We start from the raw sequence: 25,159 nt of genomic DNA on the forward strand, positions 1-25,159 counted from the left end.
TACTTCTCTCAAAACTAGTCTTTTTTAAAATGTCTAGGTTGAAATCGAAAATATAACTAAGCACACTGACAACGGTAGTTACGTAAACCTTTTTTTTCAAAACCAGAAAAAATGAATAAATTTCGTTTATCAAAAATTATCAGCTTCGTATATCAAAGTAACACCAAAATCATACGTCAGTCCGAATCGATTAAGCTGTCATGTTTGATAATAACACAAATTATTTCATAATGCGAGTTTGGTTTTTGAGGATTGTCATGGACAACCCTCCAGTGAGAAGGAAAAAAGTGCTGCATGGCAGTCTAAAGCATTGATGGAGCTGATATTCAGGACCTAGCTATAAGTCAAGTCAGTCGCATTACAGCAAAGCCAGGCCGCTGCTTGTCAGTGGCGTATCCAGGTATTATCGTAAGGAGCAGCATAGCGACCTGGTCCAGGTATCACAGTAACTCGGGGGGGGGGAGTCTAGCGATCGGACTTTTGAGTGTTTTTTTTTTTTTTTTTTTGCATACTTGGATTCCAGGAAAGCTTTTGACACTGTTGCGCATGGAAAGTTCGCGTGGGTAACACAGTGGTAAAGTCACCGTCCCACACTGAGCGGAAAAGGCCCCAGTTCGAATCCCGTCGATGACTTGAGGGACTTTAATAGGCTTTTTTCACTCCGTGGCTGAGTTAGTCGATCTCAGGCGTAGATAGCAAGGTTTTTACCCCCAAGAAAGTGGGGTTTTTAGTCCAGCAAAACAGTCAAATCGACCACAGAACACACGCAATTTACAGACATAACATATAAACGGGTATATGTAATGATTTACGGGAAACCCTAATATAATAATTTGATTTTTTTTTTTTTTTTTTGTGTTGCGCAAGGAAGAGTCTGCGCGAGTAGTACAGTGGTATCGTCACGGTCATCCCAACACCGGATGGAAAAAGCCCGGGATCGAATCCCGTCGATGACGCGTGTGAACTTTAGTGGACTTTTTTTCACTCCGCTGAGCTGTTCGGTCTCACGCGTAAATGGTAAGGTTTTTTTTCAGCAGAAACTAGTTTTTCCGTCCAGCTAAACGGGTAAATTAATAATTAGCATTAGCATTAGTAGAGGCATTTGATGCAAGAAAGCAAGCTTATGCAGCATCAGCCAAAAAAAAATAATAAAAATAAATAAATAAATAAAAATAACCACTTCCACTTCACCTCCTCTGTTCATTCGAAATACCTGTCCAGCTGAGCCTTAAACTTATTTATGCTATCAACTTCCACGACAAGGGATGGAAGACTGTTCCACCAACCAACCACCCGCTGGCAAAAGGCAAATTTCCGCACGTCTGTCCTACATCTGTGTTACCTCAATTTGAATTTATGCCCTCTCAGGTGATTATTCTGAGCGAGAGGAAGAATCCCATCAGCATTGAGCATGCTCAAACCATTCAAGGCTTTATACACCTCTATCAGATCACCTCGCTGGTGCCTAGTCTCCAGACACCGTAATTTGCAAAATTTAAGCCTTTGTTCGTAAGAGAACCCCTTTGTTCCATTCACTAATCTTGTTGCCCCTCTCTGTACTCGTTCCAGCAGCTCTACATCCTTCCTGAAATGAGGCCTCCAGACCTGTATATAGTACTCTAGGTATGGCCTGACCATTGCATTATACAAGGGAATAATCACATCCTGCTAGAAAAATTCCTATATATCATTGACAACACACCATGAGCTACTCTTGCAGACCGTCTCCACTGCTCAGAGAACTTCATATCTGCCTGCACAACCACCCTCAGATCCTTTTCATTCTCTACCACTGTCAGTGTAGTACACAGAGTTGATACGTTGCTCTGGGGTTGCTGTTTCCCATGTGTAGTACTTTACATTTGTCAATGTTAAACTTCATTTGCCACCTCTCAGCCCATCTGCTCAACCTTTCCAGATCCTGTTGCAGCAGCCTAGTGTCAGTAGTGTCCTTCACAACCCTGCCTACCTTTGTATCGTCTGCAAACTTCGACATTAAGCTTGATATACCATCATCAATATCATTTATGAATACAGAAAACAATAATGGACCCAACACTGAACCCTGAGGGACTCCACTAATAACATTAGTCCACGACGAGCAGTGTCCATTGATTACCACTCTCTGTCTTCTCCCCCTCAGCCACCCCTTTATCCAAAGCAGCAATTTGCCTCCAATGTCACACTGGTCCAATTTGTGCAGCAGTGTTCCATGTGCAACAGCAGAGGCGGATTTAACGGCGGGCGCACCGGGCGCGCGCCCTGGGCCCCGACTTCTGAAGGGCCCACGCAAAACCCTAACAAATTAGTTGAACATATTAGTTCAACTAATAGTTAAACTAATATGTTCAACTATTAGTTCAAAACTTTGTGATCATTATTATGCTATTATTAATTATATTATACATATATTATATTCAAATTTTATTGGAAATAAAACATTAATAGTACATAATATTTTTTATTTATTTAAAAAAATGGTTAACATGTATTTTTATTTTCCCTGTCACTCTCATTTTTTTAAAGGGCCCAATATTTCTTCTGCGCCCGGGGCCTCAACCGACCTTAATCCGCTCCTGTGCAACAGTATCGAAAGCCTTTCTAACATCCAAGTATATAATATCAAAGTTATTCCCTGCATCCAGTTCCTTTGTGACTGCATCATAGTATCCAATCAAATTGTTCAGGGAAGACTTCCCCTTAACAAAACCATGCTGTGTCCGTGCTATAACTGAAGTCTTGTCTAAATGATTCTGCAGTGCTTCTGTAACCAGTGCCTCCATTAATTTTCCTGGAACAGAAGTTAAGCTCACAGGTCTATAATTACTTGTGTCAGCCTTTGATCCTCCTTTGTGAATTGGGGTCACATTTGCACATCTCCAGTCTGTGGGTACCTCCCTGAGTCCAAGGTAGATCTCATAATTATGGCTAAGGGTTTGTTTACTTCCTCTGCTGCCTCCTGTAATATAACTGGATAGATCCCCTCCACCCCGGGTGCCTTTCTTGTGTTTATCTTCAACAATTTCTCCTCCACTTTACTCTCAGTTATTACAAGATTCTCTAGCTTACTGCCAGAGTTGAATACACCTCTGGCTTTCCCCTCGCTAAATAACTCCTCATGTCTGAATGTCGATGCAAAATATTCATTTAGTTTGTTACCTACCTGAGCAGGAACATCAACAGTTGACCCATTGATATCAAGTGGACCAATCTGATTCATCTCCTTCCTTCTAGAGTTTACATAAGTAAAGAACCCTTTGCTGTTTTTCTTTGCATCCCTTGCCAAAGATTTCTCGTAATCTGCTTTTGCCTGCCTAACCTCCTTTGTAACTTGGTTACAGATCAACTTGTATCTATCATAGGCTTCTGTGTCATGTGTTAATTTGTATGTATCCCATGCATTTTTCTTCTCTGCCATATGTCTCATTAGTTCATCTGACATCCATTTTGGCCTTAACCTTGTACAATATTTCTTAGTTGGTATGTAAAGCCTAGTAGCTTCCAAGATAAGTTCTTTGAATGCTTACCATTTTGAATTTGCTGTTGGTAACATCATCAGTTGGTCCCACTGTATAGAATTTAAATACTGTCTCAGTCCATCGTAGTCGCCTTTACGAAAGCAATAACCCTTCCCTTTACCCCTAATGGTAGTTACCTCTTTAAGTAAATCCCACTTCAGCACACTGTGGTCACTGCCACCTAGTGGTTCATTTATCTGCAGATTCTTAATGAAGAATCACTGCTGATAATCAAATCAAGAGTATTCCTCCCTCTAGTTGCCTCCCGAACATGCTGATGTAGAAAACAATCATCCAATAAATCCACAAAAGCCTTGCTAGTGTGTGAGTAACCAGCCCCCAAATTCCAGTCAATATCTGGGAAATCAAAATCTCCCATTATAAAACTCTCTGATTTACTGGCCCACTCTATTTCCCAGTAGAGTTTCTTATTATACTCATCAGGGTCATTAGGCCTATAGCACACTCCTACTCTCAATTTAGATCTTCCAATGCTTATGTCACACCAAACTGACTCGACACTGCACTGTCCAGCGATGTCCACTGGCTTCACTTCCTTCGATTTTATGTATTTCTTAACTAATAGCATAACCCCTCCTCCCTTCCTATCCAGTCTATCCTTTCTGCAGACGTTGGGCTCCCCAAATTCCAGTTCTGCATTCCTTATATCTGTGTGACACCACGTCTCTGATATCCCAACAATATCTGCCTTTGATGTTTTGAGTAATACCTCAAATTCATCAAATTTATTTACTAAACTCCTAGCATTGGTGTACACGCAAGTATACATGCACCTATTTCTATTCTTAGCTACCCTAACACAACCCATGTGTTTACTTGTACCGCAACGACTCCCAGCAGTCTCTGAAATATCCTGCAACTTGTTTTTCAGGCTTCTGCTCATTCCAATAGAAGCAGTGCAAGAATCTCTTTCACCTCTGCCAGTGGCTACTGTTAATCTATTACAGAGAACACACGCAATTTAGAAACACTAATACTGGTTAATGTAATCATTTACGGATAACCCTAATATAATTTTTTTTTTTTTTTTTTTTTTTTTTTTGCGCATGGAAGAATATTGTACAAATTGGAGCAGAATGGTATTAAGGGTAAGTTGCTACAATGGATAAAAGGATGGTTGAGTGGGAGAAGACACAGAATGGTAATCATTGGGCGCTGCTCTTCATGGACAAATGTTATTGGTGGAGCCCCACAGAGTTCGCTGTTGTGTCCACTGTTGTTTTCTATATTTATCAATGATATCGATGAAGGTATGTCAGGCTTAGTGTCGAAGTTTGCAGATCATGCAAAGGTTGGTAGGGTTGTTAATGACAGTGTGATACTGCAACAGGATCTAGAAAATTTGGGAAGATGGGCTGAGAAGTGGCAACTGAAGTTTAACATTGACAAATGAAAAGTACTGCATATGGGTAGAAGTAACCCCAGAGAAACGTACCAACTGTGTGGTACTGCACTTAGGGTGGTAGAAAATGAAAAAGACCTGAGAGTAATTGTGCAGACAGATATGAAGATTTCTGAACAATGCAGACAGGCTGCCAGAGCAGGTCATGGGGTTTTTTCAAGGATATACAGGAATTTTGCTAGAAGGGAAAAGGAAGTGATTGTTCCTCTGTGTAAGGCACTAGTGAGGCCACGCCTTGAGCACTGCGTACAGGTTAGGATGGCGCATTTTAGGAAGGATGTAGATTTGCTTGAGCGTGTACAGAGAAGGGCAACATGATTGGTGAGGAGAATGAAAGGACCTTTTACTAAGAGAGGTTTAAGTTCTGCAAATTGCAACGGCTTGTGACTAGGCACCTGCGAGGTGATCTGATTAAGGTGTATAAGGCCTTGAATGGGTTGAGCACGCTGAATTCTTATAGGATTCTTCCACTTGTTCAAATTACGAACCTAAGGGGGCATAAATTCAAATTGAAGAAAGACAGCTGTAGCATAGATGTGCAGAAATGTGCCTTTAGCCACAGCGGGTGGTTAATTGCTGGAACAAACTTCCATCTGTCAAACTGGAAGTTGATAGGTTAAATAAATTTAAGGAGGAACTGGACAAACATTTACAGGGAATGGTTGTGTGAATTTTTTTTTTTTTTTTTTTTTTGGCAATTGCTCCATTCGCTCCTACGCTTGCTTTCTTGTTATCACCTGCCACGATTACTATTACTATTCTTTTTCTTTAATTTCAAATTTTTAGTTAAGGTCGAAAATATGCCCTCACTGCCCTCACCTGCACACGTTGCTGCTGTTTGTAATGGTTTAAGTACGACTCGGCTTGTGCTATTAGTGCCCTCATGAGTAGCACGGTTTGTGTAATCACTGTCCTCAATGCATCTGATAGAAAAGACCTGATTTCGAATCTCGTCAAAGACGCTAGGAATTTTTATGGTTTTTTTTTTTTTTTTTTTTTTTACAACGTAGCTGTCATAGAAACCCATAAGTTGAGTTAACCCGTCTCACGTAGAGGAACGATACCCATAAATATTGGATAAAAACCATTTTACACGCAATTTACAGACATTATATATGCAGACAATGTAGAGACAATTACAGACAATATATATTTTCGGCAACAAGAGTAGCTCCGTGGGGGAAAAGTTTTTAAAGCTCCAGCTAATAGAGAAGGAGGTTTTTCTTCAATTTTTGTCATTTTATTGACTTAAATTGAAACATAAATTTATTTTCTAGAAGTAACTTGATATTCCTAGTTACGATACCTAATTTAATTTGAACTTAGATAGAGATTTTGTAGGTTATTACTTAGTATCGGTAATGCTGACCACTCCAGTGTTGGACAAGATAAAGAAATGCTTGCTGTTTTTCTTAGCATCCTTTGCCAAAGATTTCTCGTAATCTGCCTCGCCTGCCTAACCTTCTTTGTGACTCGATTAAAGACTAGCTTATATGTGTCACAGGCTTCTGTATCGCCTGATAATTTATATGCATCCCATGCATTTTTCTTCTCTGCCACGAGTCTCATAGGTTCATTTGACAACCATTTAGGCCTAAACCTTGTACAATATTTCTCAATAGGTATGAAACGTTTAGCAGCTTCCACTATTAATTCCTTGAATGCTTCCCACTTAGAATTTGCTGTTGGTAACATCATCAGTTGGTCCTACTGTACAGAATTAAAAAACTGTCTGAGACCACTATAGTCACCTTTACGGAAGCAAAAACCCCTTCCTTTACCCCTGATGGTAATTATTTCTTTAAATAAATCCCACATATGTACACTGTGATCACTGCCACCTAATGTTTTATTTATCTGCAAATTCTTAATACACTAATGATCACTGCTGATAACTAGATCAAGAGTACTGCCCTCTCTGGTTGCCTCTCGAACATGCTGCTGCAGAAAACAATCATCCAATAAATCCATAAAATTCTTACGAGTGTGGGAGTGACCAATCCATAAGTTCCAGTCTATATCTGGGAAGTTAAAACCCCCCATTATAAGACATTCTGATTTACTGTCCCACTCTATTTCTCTGTACAATTGTTCATTGTACTCATTCAAGTCATTAGGCGTATAACACGTTCCTACTCTTAATTTTGCTTTCGCAGTCCTTATGTCACACCAATCTGACTCAACAGTGCACTGTTTATCTATATTAACTGGATGCTCTTCTTTCGATTCTATGTTTTTCTTAATTAACAGCATAACACCTCCTTCCCTTCCTATCCTGTCTATCCTTTCTGTACACATCGTAATCTCCAAATTCCAATTCTGCATTCCTCATATCTGTGTGAGATAACGTCTGTGCTATCCCAACAATATCCACCTTTGATGTCTTGACCAATACTTCAAATTCATCAAATTTATTTACTATACTTCTAGCATTGGTATAATGCAAGTATACACGTACCTATTCTCATGATTAGTTACCCTAACACAGCCCATCTACCCACCTGTTTCACGATGACTGCCATCAGTCCCTGAAACACCCCTCGCTGCACGCCCCTGCTTATTCTAATAGAAGTATTAGAATAAGCAGCGAGAATTACCTTCACCTCTGCCTGCAGCTACTGTTAATCTATTAATCCTTGTATCCCTCCCACCAAGCAGTTTTCGGACCCACCTAATACTGCCTCTATAGCATCAGCAAATAAACTCGCACCCTTTCTATTTAAGTGTATCCCCTCCCTGTAGAAGCAGTCTCTCTTGTTAACAAGCACAGATCCGGCTGAAAAAAATGTTACCCCTTCACCTCTGTATGTCTGCCAAGGGCAAAAGTTGGTGACATTGTTGACCATATATCATCTTTTAAGGGCACAAAGGGTGATATTGTTTTAGACGTTGCACTAATGGCCTTAAGAATAAGAGATCTGCAGATTTGCTTAAGAAGTACAAGTCAATGTTGAAAAAAAGTCGCGAGATAGGGCTGAAATTTAAAATGTCGGCAATTCTGTCCAGACAGGATAGGAGGGGGTATGTGACGAGAACCTTGTCAGTCAATTGACTGACATGGCCGAATTGACTGACTGACGAGAACCTTGTCAGTCAATTCGGCCATGGAGAGGCTGTGCAAGGCACATGGGGTAGAATTTTTTTGAGCGTGGTCTGCGCTTGCTAACAGAAGAGACTGCTTATACAGGGATGGGATTCCTTTAAATAGAAAGGGTGCAAGAATATTTAAAAGTGTTTCTTGCACTGTTTGTACTGTAATAAGCAGCAGCCTCGAGAGCAAGTTTCTGGGGATTTCATTAACTGCTGGGAGTCACCGTGGAACACGTAAATATATGAATTCTGATTGGGTAACTCAGAGGAAGAACAGGTGCATATATACTCGCATGTACACCAATGCTACAAGTATAGTAAATAAATTTCATGAATTTGTAGTGCTGATCAAGGGAATCAAAGGCAAATATTCTTGGAATATCAGAGACGTGGTGTCACACAGATATAATGAATGCAGAATTCCAATTTGGGGAGTAGTAATTGTAGTAGTAGTAGCAGTGGCATTTGATGCAAGAAAGCAAGTGTATGAGCTTATGCAGCATCAGCCAAAAAAAAAAAAAAAAAAAATCAAACCATTCCCTCCAAATGCCTGTCCAGTTCCTCCTTAAATTTATTCAACCTATCAACTTCCACAACGGCAGATGGAAGTTTGTTCCAGCAATTAACCACCCGCTGGCTAAAGGCAAATTTCCGCACATCTATTCTACACCTGTCTTTTCTTAATTTGAATTTATGCCCCCTTAGGTTCGTAATGTGAACAAGTGGAAGGATCCCATCAGAATTCAGCGTGCTCAACCCATTCACGGTCTTATATACCTCAATCAGATCACCGCGCAGGTGCCTAGTCTCCAGCCATTGCAATTTGCAGAACTTAAGCCTCTCTTGGTAAAAGGATTCCTTCATTCCCCTCACCAATTTGAACAGAATGGATAGACAGGGTAGGAAGGGGAGAGGGGTTATTCTTTTAGTTAATAAACACACAAAATTTTAGGAAGTGCATTGCGTTGACATTGGTGGATAGTGCAGTGTTGAGTCAGTATGGCATGACATAAACAGTGGGAAAGGAAAAATGGGACTAGAAATGTTTTATGAATCTAATGACTCAGATGAGTGCAACGAACAATTGTGCAATGAAATAGAGTTGGCCAGTAAATGAGTATGTCTTGTAATGGGGGTTTTAACTTTCCAGATATTGACTGTAATTTGTGGGTTGGTCACTCATATTCTAGCAAGACATTTGTGAATTTATTGGAGGTGTGTTTTTATAGCAACATTTTCGAGAGCCAAGCAGAGGGGGTAATACTGTTGATCTGATTATCATCAGTGAGGACTCATGCATTAGGAATTTGCAAATAAAGGAACCACTAAGTGGCAGTGATCACAGTGTACTGATCTGGGATTTACTTAAAGATGTAACTACCATCAAGGGAAGGGTTTTCGTTAAGGTGACTGCAGTGTTCTCAGGCAGTTTCCGAATTCTACACTGCGGAATCAACTGATGTTGTTAAAAACAGTGAATTCTAAATTGCAGGCTTTCAGGAAATTATACTTGGAAGCTAGTAGGCTTTACATACCAACTAAGAAATATTGTTAAAGATTTATACCTAAATGAATGTCAGATGAACTAATGAAGCTCGTCGCATTAAAGAAAAATGCATGGGATGCATGTAAATTAGCAGTTGACACAGAAACCTATGGCGATATAAACTTGTCTGTAATCACATCACAAAGGAGGTTAGTCAACATCGAAGGCTGATTACAAGAAATCCTTGGTAAAGGAGGCAAAGAAAAACAATAAAGATTGTTTTAATTATGAAAACTCAAGAAGGAAAGAGATGAATCAGATTGGCCCACTTGATGTTGTTGGTTCCATTGTTGATGATCCTTCTCAGAAATATTACGAATTGAATGAGTATTTGCATCTATATTCACACATGAGAAATTCTGTAAGGAGGGGGACAACAGAAGTTTGTTAAACTCTAACGGGGAGCTGGATGATTTTGTAATAACGGAGAGCAAAGTGGAAGAGGAATTGTTTCCGTTAAAAATAAAAACACCTGGGGCAGATGGAATCTTCACTCCTTAAATATAACTCTATCAAGTTATATTGGAGGAGGGAAGTAAGCAAATTCTTAGCCATAATTATGAGAGCATCCTTATTTTCAGGAGAGGTGCCATGGACTGGAGATGTGAAAATGTATCTATAATTCACAAAGTGTGATAAAATAATTAAAGACCTGTTGGTTTAACTTCTGTTCGGGGAAAATAATGGAGTCACTGGTTAAAGAAGTGAGGCAGGATTACCTAGACAAGAATTCAGTAACAGTTCAGACACAGCATGCGTTTGTTAAATGGAAGTCTTGTCTGACTAATTTGATTGGATACTACAATGTGGTCATAAAGGGAATAGATGCAGGAAAAACAAACTGATATCATATAGTTCGTTTTCCGGAAAGTTTTTGATATTGCTGCACATTGAAGACTGCTGTACAAATTGGAGCGGTATGGCATTAAAGGCAAGTTGCTGCAATCGATAAAGTGATGGTTGAGTGGGATACAGCAGAGAGCGCTAATAAATGGACACTACTCTTCGTTGACTGATGTTATTAATGGATTCCTTCAGGGTTCAGTGCTGGGCCCATTGTTATTTTGTGTATTTATTAATGATATCGATGAAGGTATATCAAGGTTAATGTCTAAGTTTGCAGATGAAAGAAAAGTTGGCGGGGTTGTTAATGTCTGTAAAGACAGTATGCTACAGCAACAGGATTTATAAAAGTTAGGGAGACGGGCTCGGAAGTGCAACTGAAGTTTATTGTTGACAAATGCAATGAGGTTGCTGCACACGATCCTGCTGGACGCAACGAAACTTTAGGCTTCAGCTACCTTAAAATAAAAAAGGCATTTAAAATTTCTCTCGCCTACACATTCGAATTCGAAGCGGTGTTGGACCTACAATGCATATATGCACTGCGCTACCGAGACGACTTCTGCTTGGAGCGGCATGCTTCCTTGTGCTCCATGCTCACCACATCTGTCAATGATCGGAAGTTTCCAAACATCAGACACCAAGCACTGTAGCCCATCTTACATACTAATTTAAGAAGCATGGTTGAGGGTTCAACAAAATGACATTGATGACATCCTCAACGACCTACCACGTCGTTTTTCCGATTGCATCAATGTTTATAGCGGTCATACTTATATTGAGGAGCATTGTATTTTTAAATAAATTTAATACTTATTGTGATAGTATAAACCAGAGCTATGATGCTCAATACGTTCTACATTGATTTCAATATTTGTAGAAGAATAAGAGAAATTTACCTGAACGTGTTACGTTGAACACTTCCGTATGCTACTCTCCAGAAATTAAAAGGAATATAACATTAATGCAAAATGATTGCAGCAAAAAATATTAAATTGTAAACAATTAAAAATCAATTAGACGCAATTAAAAATCAATTAGACGCAATTAAAAATCAATTAGACGCAATTAAAAATCAATTAGACTCAATTAAACACAATTAAAAAATAAAAGGAAGGAAAATCGTTTTTCAAAATTTGCTTTAACTTTTTAAAATTGTTTTTTAATTGTGTTCAATTGATTTTTTAATTGTTTTCAATTTATTATTTTTTAATGTAACATTTTGCATTAATGTTATATTCGTTTTAATTTCTGGAGAGTAGCATACGGAAGTATGCTTAGTATCCTAATAAGGTAAATTTTTCTTATTTTTCTTCAAATATTTATTGTGGTAAGTCAAACTAGACAAAAATCCTTTCACTGCTAAAGAACATTAGCATTAACATTAGTAGAGGCATATGATGCAAGAAAGCAAGCTTATGCAGCATCAGCCAGAAAAAAAAAAAAAAAAAAAAAACTTCCACTTCATCTCTCCATTCGTTCGAATTACCTGTCCAGCTGAGCCTTAAATTTATTTAGGCTATTAACTTCCACAACAAGGGATGGAAGTCTGTTCCACCAACCAACTAACCGCTGGCTAAAGACAAATTTACGGACATCTATCCTACATCTGTCTTTCCGCAATTTGAATTTATGCCTCTCAGGTGATTATTCTGAGCAAGAGGAAGAATCCCATTGGCATTGAGCATGCTCAAACCATTCGAGGCTTTATACACTTCTATCAGATCACCTCGCCGGTGCCTAGTCTCCAGACACTGTAATTTGCAGAACTTAAGCCTTTCTTCGTAAGAGCAACCCTTTTTTCCATTCACTAACCTTGTTGCACCTTCTCTGTACTCGTTCCAACAGCTCTACATCCTTCTTCAAATGAGAACTCCAGACCTGTATACAGTACTCAAGGTGTGTCCTGACCATTGCCTTATACAAGGGAATAATCACCTCCTTACTCCTGCTAGAAAAATTCCTGTATATCATTGACAAGACACCATGAACTACTCTTGCAGCCCGTCTGCACTGCTCAGAGAACTTGATATCTGCCTGTACAATTACCCCAGATCATTTTCATTCTGTACCACTGTCAGTGTAGTACCACAGATGTTGATACGTTGCTCTGGGGTTGCTGTTTCCCATATGTAGTAGTTTACATTTGTCAACGTTAAACTTCATTTGCCACCTCTCAGCCCATGTGCTCAACTTTTCCATATCCTTTTGCAGCAGCATAGCGTCAGTAGTGTCCTTAACAACCCTGCCAACTTTTGTATGGTCTGCATACTTGGACATTAAGCTTGATATGCCATCATCAATATTATTTATAAATACAGAAAACAATTAAAGGAATTAAAACAATCAAATGGAAGTTAATAATGGACCCAACAGTGAAACCTGCGGGACTCCACTAATAACATTAGTCCACGATGAGCAGTGTCCATTGATTACCATTCTCTGTCTTCTCCACCTCCACCATCCCTTTATCCATAGCAGCAATTTGCCTCCAATGCCACACTGCTCCAATTTGTGTAGCAGTCTTCCATGTGCAACAGTATCAAAAGCCTTTCTAAGATCCAAGTATATAATATAAAAGTTATTCCCTGCATCCAGTTCTTTTGTGACTGCATCATAATATCCAATCAATTTGGTCAGGCAAGACTTCCCCTTAACAAAACCATGCTGTGTCTGAGCTATAACTGAAGTCTTGCGTAGATGATCCTGCAGTGCTTGCTTAACCATTGCCTCCATTAATTTTCCTGGTTACACAGGAAAACTCACAGGTCTATAATTACTTGTGTCAGCCTTTATCCTCCTTTATGAATTGGGGTCACATTTGCACATCTCCAGTCTATGGGCCCCTCCCCTGAGTCCAAGGCAGCTCTCATAATTATGGCTAAGGGTTTGCTTACTTCATTTCCTGCCTCCTTTAATATAACTGGGTAGATTCCATCCACCCCGGGTGCCTTTCTTGTGTTTATCTTCAACAATTTCTCCTTCACTTTACTCTCAGTTATTACAAGATTATCTAGCTTACTGCCAGAGCTGAATACACCTCTGGAATTCCCCTCGCTGAATAACTCCTCATGTCTGAATGTCGATGCAAAATATTCATTTAGTTTGTTAGCTACCTGAGCAGGATCATCAACAGTTGAACCATCGATATCAAATGGACCAATCTGATTCATCCCTTTCCTTCTAGAGTTTACATAAGAAAATAACTGTTTACTCTTTTTCTTTGCATCCTTTGCCAAAGATTTCTCGTAATCTGCCTTCGCCTGACTAACCTCCCTTGTAAGTAACTTGGTTACAGATCAACTTATATCTATCATAGGCTTCTGTGTCACGTGTTAATTTATATGTATCCCAAGCATTTTTCTTCTCTGTCATATGTCTCATTAGTTCATGTGACATCCATTTAGGCCTAAACCTTGAACAATATTTCTTAGTTGGTATGTAAAGCCTAGTAGCTTCCAAGCTAAATTCTTCGAATTCTTCCCATTTTGAATATGCTGTTGGTAACATCATCAGCAGTGGCGGATTACCGATTAAGGCAATGAGGCTCTTGCCTTGGGCCCCAGGCTTTGGGGGATCCCAAACCAAGACAGTGTCCTATAGTGTTCTAAAATAGATTAATGTTTTCAGTAAACATCATAAAAATCTTAATTAATTTAAGCGAAAATCTTGATTAATTTAAGCAAAAAATTCAAAAGTACAAAATTTCATTTATTTGCCACCTAACCTTTATTTATTTTTTATTCTTTTTTTATTATTATTATTTTTTCGGGGCCCCCAAATATAATTTGCCTAGGGGCCCCAACTATCCTTAATCCTCCACTGATCATCAGCTGGGCCCACTGTATAGAATTTAAATACTGAACGCCAAGGAGTTAACAATTTGGGTGTTGCAGTTAGAAATTACCACATAACAATTAGCTTAATTGGAAATACGTCTATATGATAATATGTTAATTAGAGTAACAAATAACAATTATATAAGATAATTACAACATGTGAGAATAATCATAGACACATATAACTTATTCTATGGGTCGAGGCGACTGTTTTATTTATTATTTCTACAATCCTTTGCCCGGGACTCATTGGATGATGACAAAATGGTGATTATACCAACTCTGCTCTCGACGCTTGCCTAACTGCAATTGTGGATAGCAGAGTTGGTATAATCATTGTACTACCATACGGCGTGGAAAAGACCTGTATTCAAATCCATTCAATGCCCAGAGGAATTTTTATGAGTCTTTTTTTTCACAACGTGGCCGAGTTAGTTGGTCTTAGCGGATGGCAGCATTTTTTTCTCAGAAATTCGACTTTTTCGTTAGGGAAATCGTCCGTAAAACTATAAATCCAGAGAATACACTGAATTTACAAACATCTTTACTGGACCAAAAATAAAAGTTGCGAAGGCGCCTAAGACCCAACAAGAAACATAACTATTTTTATCTACAGCATTGTTTGTCATTCAATTTATGTTGAGGTGAACGTCATGCCTTTTAAGTGGAAAAGTTTCAATCACGAGCATTGTACGTAGTGTTGTATATAAGTCAATATATATATAGTTGCGCCAGGTTCGAACTGTGGCACTTTAGAGTAGTAACAAAATATGGAATTTTATAATTCGTCTGGATTCTCGACTCTGAGTGTCGTGATGGCGTACTTGGGTTATGGTAGTTTTGATACAGGATATAAATCGATTAGTGATAAAATTCTGTAAACCATTGCTTTCAAATCTTTAAATTGATTGTTATTAATAGTTAGTGGCCATTTCACCTTTTACCGGAACTTCTATATTGAAAGTTTTTCCATGTGAAAAGTTATACGAAGGAAGATGAGTACTATTTGTCATCTGTACCATCGTTTGCTCTGTTTTGCTTGATTTTTGTGAAAGTAAGGAAAAGGAAGGAGGACTTGTGATTTAGTTGGTAGATGAATTGAGTACAAGTTGTGATATTCAGGTACGTTTACGTCTAATGGTTCTGCATTTCAGTGACAGTAATTCAATTTTTTTTTTTTTTTTTTTTAATTTATGGCTTGAAAACACATGCCCCAAACCGGAATTTTAAACACCGTGTATGTATTTTCTTTGTTAGGAATGTTACTTCTCACAAATTTCAACTGCATCATCTTTCTGCTCATTCAACTTCAGCTCCACAACTTCAGTTAACTTTGTATTTTGATATGCACATGGAAATGGCTTATCTGAAACAGATTTAGACTGCCTGGGACTCATGCAAAGTCAGGACTCCCTACAGCAGTGGTAAAACTATAAATTCGGCCAGTTTGCTGAACTCACCCACACATCTTTTAACTACCATACCACAAACCAACCATTCCCCCTGACTAGTAGGGCCACCCCTGTTGCTTCAATCTTGTAGTTCTGCCAGTACCCGACATGCATCCCATCTATTTCATGCACATATCATTTCATGGGGTTCACACCAAGCGCCAAATGCAGTGTACATAAATGTGTATGCAAAATATTTAAGTGGGTGTCTTTCATATACTTTGACATGTATTGTCATGACATATCATATATATATATATAATTTTATTTAGATAAGTTGTATTTGAAAAAAACATTTTTTTATTGTAGTTGGGTGGTGTCAAAAATAAAAACACGTTTCTATTATCAGAATAAAAATGATAGGTTCATCCAAAGTAATACATTACTAATACTTAATTAGATTTATATATATATATATATATATATATATATATATATATATATATATTTACAGTTACCATTAATAAGAATTCAACTTGCCTTAATTTCAGCAAAAGGTTTTATTTATTATTTTTTCAAGTCGTTGATCAGATTGACAAACCAGAAATCATGATTTTGCAACACGGAAATGATGTGTCGCAATATCACGTGTCAACACGATTTTGTCGATTTGAAGCACCATTCATGCTACAAGTCGTGAATGGTGCTTCAAATCGACATATCTGTCATTTATCTGGTGTTATTTTCTTGTGACACATGAATGTATGTTTGTGAGTTTGAAGCTTGATGCTCCCCGAAGCCTCTCTAGCAGAGACAGACACTGACACACTAACTTGTCAATCATTGCAATGGTGTCTTCTTTGTTTTTGCCCAAAGGATCTTTGGGCACGTTTTTTAGCCACAGCAAGATGTGCACGTGTGGATTACCGTGATATTGAAATTTTATCCTCCTGAAAAAGTTGACCACATAAAATCGGCCAAACGGGCTATAACACTTAGACTGCAATATGTTATTACACCCACAACCTTCTTGAAGTATATCGCACAAGTTGTAGCATCTTCATTTGCTAGCATCACCTTCTGCACGACATCGACGCCACTCGCGTTGTCCTCACTTATATCGTGCCCCTTATTCTCTAATTTGATAGGTGGAATAGGACCAGGGTATGTCTGCCAGGGGCAAAGGTTGATGACGTTGTAGAGCGGATATCATCTTTTAAGGGCACAAAAGGTGATATAGTTGTACACGTTGGCACGAATGATATTCAGAGTAGGAGACCGGCGGAATTACTTAGCAAGTACAGGTCACTGCTGAAAAAAAGCCGTGAATTAGGGTTGAACTTGAAAGTGTCTGCAATTCTGCCCAGACACGATAGGAGGGAGTATATGATGAGAGCCTTGTCGATCAATTCGGCTCTGGAGGGATTGTGCAAGGCTCAAGGGGTAGAATTTTTTTCAGCCTGGACTGTACTTGTTAACAGGAGAGATTGCTTCTACAGGGATGGGATACACTTAAATAGAAAGGGTGCAAGAATTTTTGCTGATGCTGTCGAGGCAGTGTTAGGTGGGTCGGAAAACTGCTAGTTGGGGGGGGATACAAGGACTAATAGATTAACAGTAGCCACTGGCAGAGGTGGAAGTGATTCTTGCACTGCTTCTATTGATATGAGCAGAAGTCTGAAAAACAAGATGCAGGATATTTCAGAGACTGCTGGTAGTCATTGCGGTACAAGTAAACACATGGGTTGCGTTAGGGTAGCAAAGAATAGAAACAGGTGCATGTATACCTGCGTGTACACCAATGCTAGGAGTTTGGTAAATAAATTTGATGAATTTGAGGTATTGCTCAAAACATCAAAGGCAGATATTGTTGGGATATCAGAGACGTGGTGTCACACAGATATAAGTAATGCGGAACTGGAATTTGGGGAATACAATGTGTATAGAAAGGATAGACAGGACAGGAGGGGAGGAGGGGTTATGCTATTAATTAAGAAACACATAAAGTCCAAGGAAGTGAAGCCAGTTGACATCGATGGACAGGGCAGTGCCGAATCAGTTTGGTGTGACATAAGCATAGGGAAATCAAAATTGAGAGTAGGAGTGTGCTATAGGCCTAATGACTCTGATGAGTATAATAAGATATTGTACAGGGAAATAGAGTGGGCCAGTAAATCAGAGAGTCTTATAATGGGGGATTTTAATTTCCCAGATATTGACTGGAATTTGTGGGTTGGTCACTCGCACACTAGCAAGGCTTTTGTGGATTTATTGGATGATTGTTTTCTACATCAGCATGTTCGTGAGGCAACAAGAGGGAGCAATACTCTTGATCTGATTATCAGTAGTGACTCTTCGTGCATTAAGAACCTGCAGATAAATGAACCACTAGGTGGCAGTGATCACAGTGTGTTGAAGTGGGATTTACTCAAGGAGGTAACTACCATCAGAGGTAAAGGGAAGGGTTTTTGTTTTCGTAAAGGCGACTATGATGGTCTGAGACAGTATTTAAATTCTGTACAGTGGGACCAACTGATGATGTTACCAACAGCAAACTCTAAATGGGAAGCATTCAAGGAACTAATCTTGGAGGCTACCAGGCTTTACATACCAACTAAGAAATATTGTTCAAGGTTTAGGCCTAAATGGTTGTCAGATGAACTAATGAGACATGTGGCAGAGAAGAAAAATGCATGGGATACATATAAATTAATGGGTGACATGGAAGCCTATGATAGATATAAGTTGGTCTGTAACCAAGTCACAAAGGAGATTAGGCAGGCAAAGGCAGACTACGAAAAATCCTTGGCAAAGGATGCAAAGAAAAACAGAAAAGAGTTCTTTACATACTTGAACTCGAGAAGGAAAGGGATGAATCAGATTGGTCCACTGGATATTGATGGTTCAACAGTTGAGGATCCTGCTCAGGTGGCTAACAATCTAAACGAGTATTTTGCATCTACATTCACGCATGAGGAGTTATTCAGGAAGGAGAATGATGTAGGTAAAGTAAACATTGGCAGTGAGCTGGATGATTTTGTAATAACTGAGAGGAAAGTGGAGGAGAGATTGTTGAGGATAAACATAAAAAAGGCACCTGGGGTGGATGGGATCTATCCAGTTATATTAAAGGAGGCAGCAAAGGAAGTATGCAAACCCCTAGCCATAATTATGAGAGCTTCTTTGGACTCAGGGGAGGTACCCATAGACTGGAGATGTGCAAATGTAACCCCAATTCACAAAGGAGGATCAAAGGCTGACACAAGTAATTATAGACCTGTTAGTTTAACTTCTGTTCCAGGTAAATTAATGGAGGCACTGGTTAAAGAAGCACTGCAGGATCATCTAGACAAGAATTCAGTTATAGCTCAGACGCAGCATGGTTTTGTTAAGGGCAGGTCTTGCCTGACCAATTTGATTGGATACTATGATGTAGTCACAAAAGAACTGGATGCAGGGAATAACTTTGATATTATATATTTGGATCTTAGAAAGGCTTTTGATACTGTTGCACATGGAAGACTGCTGCACAAATTGGAGCAGTGTGGCATTGGAGGCAAATTGCTACTATGGATAAGGGGATGGTTGAGTGGCAGAAGACAGAGAGTGGTAATCAATGGACACTGCTCAACGTGGACTAATGTTATTAGTGGAGTTCCTCAAGGTTCAGTGTTGGGTCCGTTGTTGTTTTCGGTGTTTATGAATGATATTGATGATGGGATATCAAGTTTAATGTCCAAGTTTGCAGATGATACAAAGGTTGGCAGGGTCGTTAAGGACACTACTGACGCTATGCTGCTGCAACAGGATCTGGAAAGGTTGAACAGATGGGCTGAGAGGTGGCAAATGAAGTTTAACATTGACAAATGTAAAGTACTACATATGGGAAACAGTAACCCCAGAGCAACGTATCAACTCTGCGGTACTGCACTGACAGTGGTGGAGAATGAAAAGGACCTGGGGGTAATTGTGCAGGGAGATATGAAGTTCTCTGAGCAGTGCAGACGAGCTGCAAGAGTAGCTCATGGTGTCTTGTCAATGATATACAGGAATTTTTCTAGCAGGGATAAGGAGGTGATTATTCCCTTGTATAAGGCAATGGTTAGGCCACATCTTGAGTACTGTATACAGGTCTGGAGGCCTCATTTCAAGAAGGATGTAGAGCTGCTGGAACGGGTACAGAGAAGGGCAACAAGATTAGTAAATGGAACAAAGGGTTGCTCTTACGAAGAAAGGCTTAAGTTTTGCAAATTACAGAGTCTGGAGACTAGGCACCGGCGAGGTGATCTGATAGAGGTGTATAAGGCCTTGAATGGTTTGAGCATGCTCAATGCCAATGGGATTCTTCATCTTTCTCAGAATAATCACCTCAGAGGGCATAAATTCAAATTGAGGAAGGACGGATGTCGGATAGATGTGCGGAAATTTGCCTTTGGCCAGCGGGTGGTTGGTTGGTGGAACCGACTTCCATCACTTGTTGTTGAAGTTGATAGCCTAAACAAATTTAAAGCTCAACTGGACAGGTATTTCGAACGAACGGAGGGGTGAAATGGGAGTGGGTTTTTTTTTTTTTTTTTTTTTGGCTGATGCTGAATAAGCTTGCTTTCTTGCATCGTATGCCTCTACTAATGCTAATGCTAATGCTAATGCTAATTTGTACAATAGCTGAAGCAAGTGCCAATGAAATTGAACTAATCAATTTCATTGGCACTCAGAGTCGAGAACATCGTAGGTTTACCAAGCTCTCTAACCATAGCTAATGGATCGCACCTATGTTGAACCCAGTAGTGGGTTGAGTTTCAAATTGTCCTTAGGAAGGCCAAATTGTTTCCGATACAGCTGTCAATGTATTCTTTGTTTTGTATCTTTGCCTATTTTTTGAAAGCCACCATCAAAGATTTTCTCAATCTCATTATCTTCATTGCTATATAAAGGAGATGATGTGGAGTAACACTGCATCAGTCACATCAGCTGAGCTCGCTTGTTGCCATCACGAATGAAGTCACATGTAAATTCTCTCTGAACATTCTGAATTGTCCAAGATAAATGCTGGGAAAGGACAGTTCCTCTGCATGCTTGTCAAACAGTAAGCGTTGTAAGTTAGTTTCTCCTGGAGCGTTTCTAAGATATTGCCTCTTCATAACATTTGCTGTTGGGTGATGAGACTTTCCTCAATAGGAACCACTTCACTTATGTCGTCTTTAGCCAAATTAATTTCCATGTGACCGTCATCAAAGAATGACTTATGATTTGATACAATCGATAGTGAGGCGTGTCAACCAAATAGTGAAGCTACGCTTTAACTACTCGCTTTCTTACTAACCAGATCAAATAGTGGGACTTGCTATTTCCATGCATTTTATATTCAGGATCCTGAGACGTGCATATGGACAATATGGCATTCTGGGCCAAGTGATCAATGTGCCTGTTTCAGTCAATCTCCCTTGGCAAGCGATAGACCATCATGTTGACTGAAAGAGGCACATTACCATTAGTATTAGTAGAGGCATTTGATGCAAGAAAGCAAGCTTATGCAGCATCAGCCAAAAAAAAAAATAAATAAATAAAAAATAACCACTTCCCCTTCACCCCCTCTGTTCATTCGAAATACCTGTCCAGCTGAGCCTTAAACTTATTTAGACTATCAACTTCCACGACAAGGGATGAAGTCAGTTCCACCAACCAACCACCCGCTGGCTAAAGGCAAATTTCCGCATGTCTATCCTACATCTGTCTTTCCTCAATTTGAATTTATGCCCTCTCAGGTGATTATTCTGAGCAAGAGGCAGAATCCCATCAGCATTGAGCATGCTGAAACCATTCAAGGCTTTTTATACACCTGTATCAGATTACCTCGCTGGTGCCTAGTCTCCAGACACTGTAATTTGCAAAACTTAAGCCTTTCTTCGTAAGAGCACCCCTTTGTTCCATTCACTAATCTTGTTGCCCTTCTCTGTACTCGTTCCAGCAGCTCTACATCCTTCTTGAAATGAGGCCTCCAGGTCTGTATACAGTACTCTAGGTGTGGCCTGACCATTGCATTATACAAGGGAATAATCACCTCCTTATCCTTGCTAGAAAAATTCCTATATATCATTGACAACACACCATGAGCTACTCTTGCAGACCGTCTGCACTGCTCAGAGAACTTCATATCTGCGTGCACAACCACTGCCAGGTCCCTTTCATTCTCTACCACCGTCAGTGTAGTACCACAGAGTTGATACGTTGCTCTGTGGTTGCTGTTTCCCATATATAGTACTTTACATTTGTCAATGTTAAACTTCATTTGCCATCTCTCAGCCCATCTGCTCAACCTTTCCAGATCCTGTTGCAGCAGCATAGTGTCAGTAGTGTCCTTGAGAACCCTGCCAACCTTCGTATCGTCTGCAAACTTGTACATTAAGCTTGATATACCATCATCAATATCATTTATAAATACAGAAAACAATAATGGACCCAATACTGAATCCTGAGGGACTCCACTAAATAACATTAGTCCACGATGAGCAGTGTCCATTGATTACCACTCTCTGTATTTTCCCCCTCAACCACCTCTTTATCCATAGCAGCAATTTGCCTCCAATGCCACACTGGTCCAATTTGTGCAGCAGTCTTCCATGTGCAACAGTATCAAAAGCCTTTCTAAGATCCAAGTATATAATATCAAAGTTATTCCCTGTATCCAGTTCTTTTGTGACTGCATCATAGTATCCAATCAAATTAGTCAGGCAAGACTTCCCCTTAACAAAACCATGCTGTGTCCGAGCTATAACTGAAGTCTTGTCTAGATGATTCTGCTGTGCTTCTTTAACCAGTGCCTCCATTAATTTTCCGGGAACAGAAGTTAAACTCACAGGTCTATAATTACTTGTGTCAGCCTTTGATCCTCATTTGTGAATTGGGGTCACATTTGCACAACTCCAGTCCATGGGTACCACCCCTGAGTCCAAGGAAGCTCTCATAATTATGGCTAAGGGTTTGCTTCCTTCCTTTGCTGCCTCCTTTAATATAACTGGATAGATCCCATCCATCCGAGGTGCCTTTCTTGTGTTTATCTTCAACAATTTCTCCTCCACTTTACTCTGAGTTATTACAAGATTCTCTAGCTTACTGCCAGAGTTGAATACACCTCTGGCATTCCCCTCGCTGAATAACTCCTCACGTGTCAGTGTCGATGCAAAATATTCATTTAGTTTGTTAGCTACCTGAGCAGGATCATCAACAGTTGACCCATCGATATCAAGTGGACCAATCTGATTCATCCTCTTCCTTCTAGAGTTTACATAAGTAAAAAACTCTTTGCTGTTTTTCTTTGCATCCCTTGCCAAAGATTTTTCGTAATCTGCCTTCGCCTGCCTAACTTCCTTTGTAACTTGATTACAGATCAACTTGTATCTATCATAGGCTTCTGTGTCATGTGTTAATTTGTATGTATCCCATGCATTTTTCTTCTCTGCCATATGTCTCATTAGTTCATCTGACATCCATTTTGGCCTTAACCTTGTACAATATTTCTTAGTTGGTATGTAAAGCCTAGTAGCTTCCAAGATAAGTTCTTTGAATGCTTACCATTTTGAATTTGCTGTTGGTAACATCATCAGTTGGTCCCACTGTATAGAATTTAAATACTGTCTCAGTCAATCGTAGTCGCCTTTACGAAAGCAATAACCCTTCCCTTTACCCCTAATGATAGTTACCTCTTTTAGTAAATACCACTTCAGCACACTGTGATCACTGCCACCTAGTGGTTCATTTATCTGCAGATTCTTAATGCATGAAGAATCACTACTGATAATCAAATCAAGAGTATTACTCCCTCTAGTTGCCTCCCGAACATGCTGATGTAGAAAACAATCATCCAATAAATCCACAAAAGTCTTGCTAGTGTGCGAGTGACCAGCCCCCAAATTCCAGTCAATATCTGGGAAATTAAAATCCTCCATTATAAGACTCTCCGATTTACTGGCCCACTCTATTTCCCTGTACAGTTTCTTATTATACTCATCAGAGTCAGGCCTATAGCACACTCCTACTCTCAATTTTGATCTTCCAATGCTTATGTCACACCAAACTGACTCGACACTGCACTGTCCAGCGAAGTCGACTGGCTTCACTTCCTTGGATTTTATGTATTTCTTAACTAATAGATAACCCCTCCTCCCTTCCTATCCTGTCTATCCTTTCTGTAGACATTGTACTCCCCAAATTCCAGTTCTGCATTCCTTATCTCTGAAATCCCAACACCACGTCTCTGAAATCCCAACAATATCTGCTTTGATGTTTTGAGCAATACCTCAAATTCATCAAATTTATTTACTAAACTCCTAGCATTGGTCTACATGCAAGTATACATGCACCTGTTCTTTTTCTTATCTACCCTAACACAACCCGTGTGTTTACTTGTACCCCAATGATTCCCAGCAGTCTCTGAAATATCCTGCATCTTAATTTCCTTGCTGCTGCTCATTCCAATAGAAGCAGTGCAAGAATCACTTTCACCTCTGCCAGTGGCTACTGTTAATCTATTAATCCTTGTATCTCCCCAATCTAGCAGTTTTCCCACCCTCCTAACAGTGCCTTGATAGCATCAGCAAACATTCTTGCACCCTTTCTATTTAAGTGTATCCCATCCCTGTAGAAGTAGTCTCCCCTGTTAACAAGTACAGACCAGGCTGAAAAAAATTCTACCCCTTGAGCCTTGCACAATCTTTCCAGGGCCGAATTGGTCAACAGGGCTCTCATCCTATACTCCCTCCTATCGTGTCTGGGCAGAATTGCAGACACTTTCAAATTCAACCCTAATTCACGGTTTTTTTTCAACAGTGACCTATACTTGTTAAGTAATTCCGCCGGTCTCCTACTCTTAATATCAACAGTGCCAACATGTACAACTATATCACCTTTTGTGCCCTTTAAAGATGCTATTCGCACAATGACGTCATCAACCTTTGGCCCTGCCAGACATACCCTGGTTCTGTTCCACCTATCCTTTTTACAAAGCATGTTTCCCGTTTCCCTGACAATAGTCACCAACAACTACTAGTTCCTTTGGTACCAGCGCATTCTGCCTTGGGGGCTGCCGCTGTGTTGTGTGATGACCAAGTGCAAGCTCAGGCATTGGTGTGGGCAGCTGAGAGCTTGATGGGCCCTCACTTTTAATCCTTCGAGGGCATCCACCCTCTCCTTCAAGCTCTCATATAGGCCCATAACATTGATCGCTTGGCCCAGAATGCTGTTTTGTCTCTCAGGCACCTTATTTGCATGAACAGTAAATGAGGAGAAATAAGCCTCTCTGTCACTAAATTGAACTTCGGTAAATGTGTGGAATTTCTGGGTAGACAAAGCCTTTCGACTTGGATAGCACTGGAATGGTGTTAAGTGATTCTCTACAGCTATCACACACAAGGATCCTGTCGACATCATCATCGAGAAATGTAGTGTGTATCAACGATGCATCATCAAGAGTTTGAAATATCCTTTCAAACCCTCAGTGCATGTTAATTTAT

General features: G+C 39.7%; 1 protein-coding gene across 2 annotated transcripts in view; it reads left to right on the forward strand.

The window, feature by feature from the left end:
- Window positions 1-15,072: 15,072 nt before the first annotated feature.
- The window catches only part of LOC150083302 (protein BCCIP homolog), a 161,201-nt gene continuing 151,114 nt past the window's right edge, over window positions 15,073-25,159 (forward strand). For both annotated transcript variants that reach the window (XM_090377162.1, XM_090377163.1), the window contains exon 1: window positions 15,073-15,381. The gene's annotated coding sequence lies outside the window, so the exon portion shown is untranslated. The remainder of the gene's footprint in view (window positions 15,382-25,159) is intronic.

Source organism: Mastigoproctus giganteus, chromosome 7, assembly GCF_048544385.1.
Source record: "Mastigoproctus giganteus isolate SK-2022 chromosome 7, ASM4854438v1, whole genome shotgun sequence".
Classification (NCBI taxonomy): Eukaryota; Metazoa; Arthropoda; class Arachnida; order Uropygi; family Thelyphonidae; genus Mastigoproctus; species Mastigoproctus giganteus.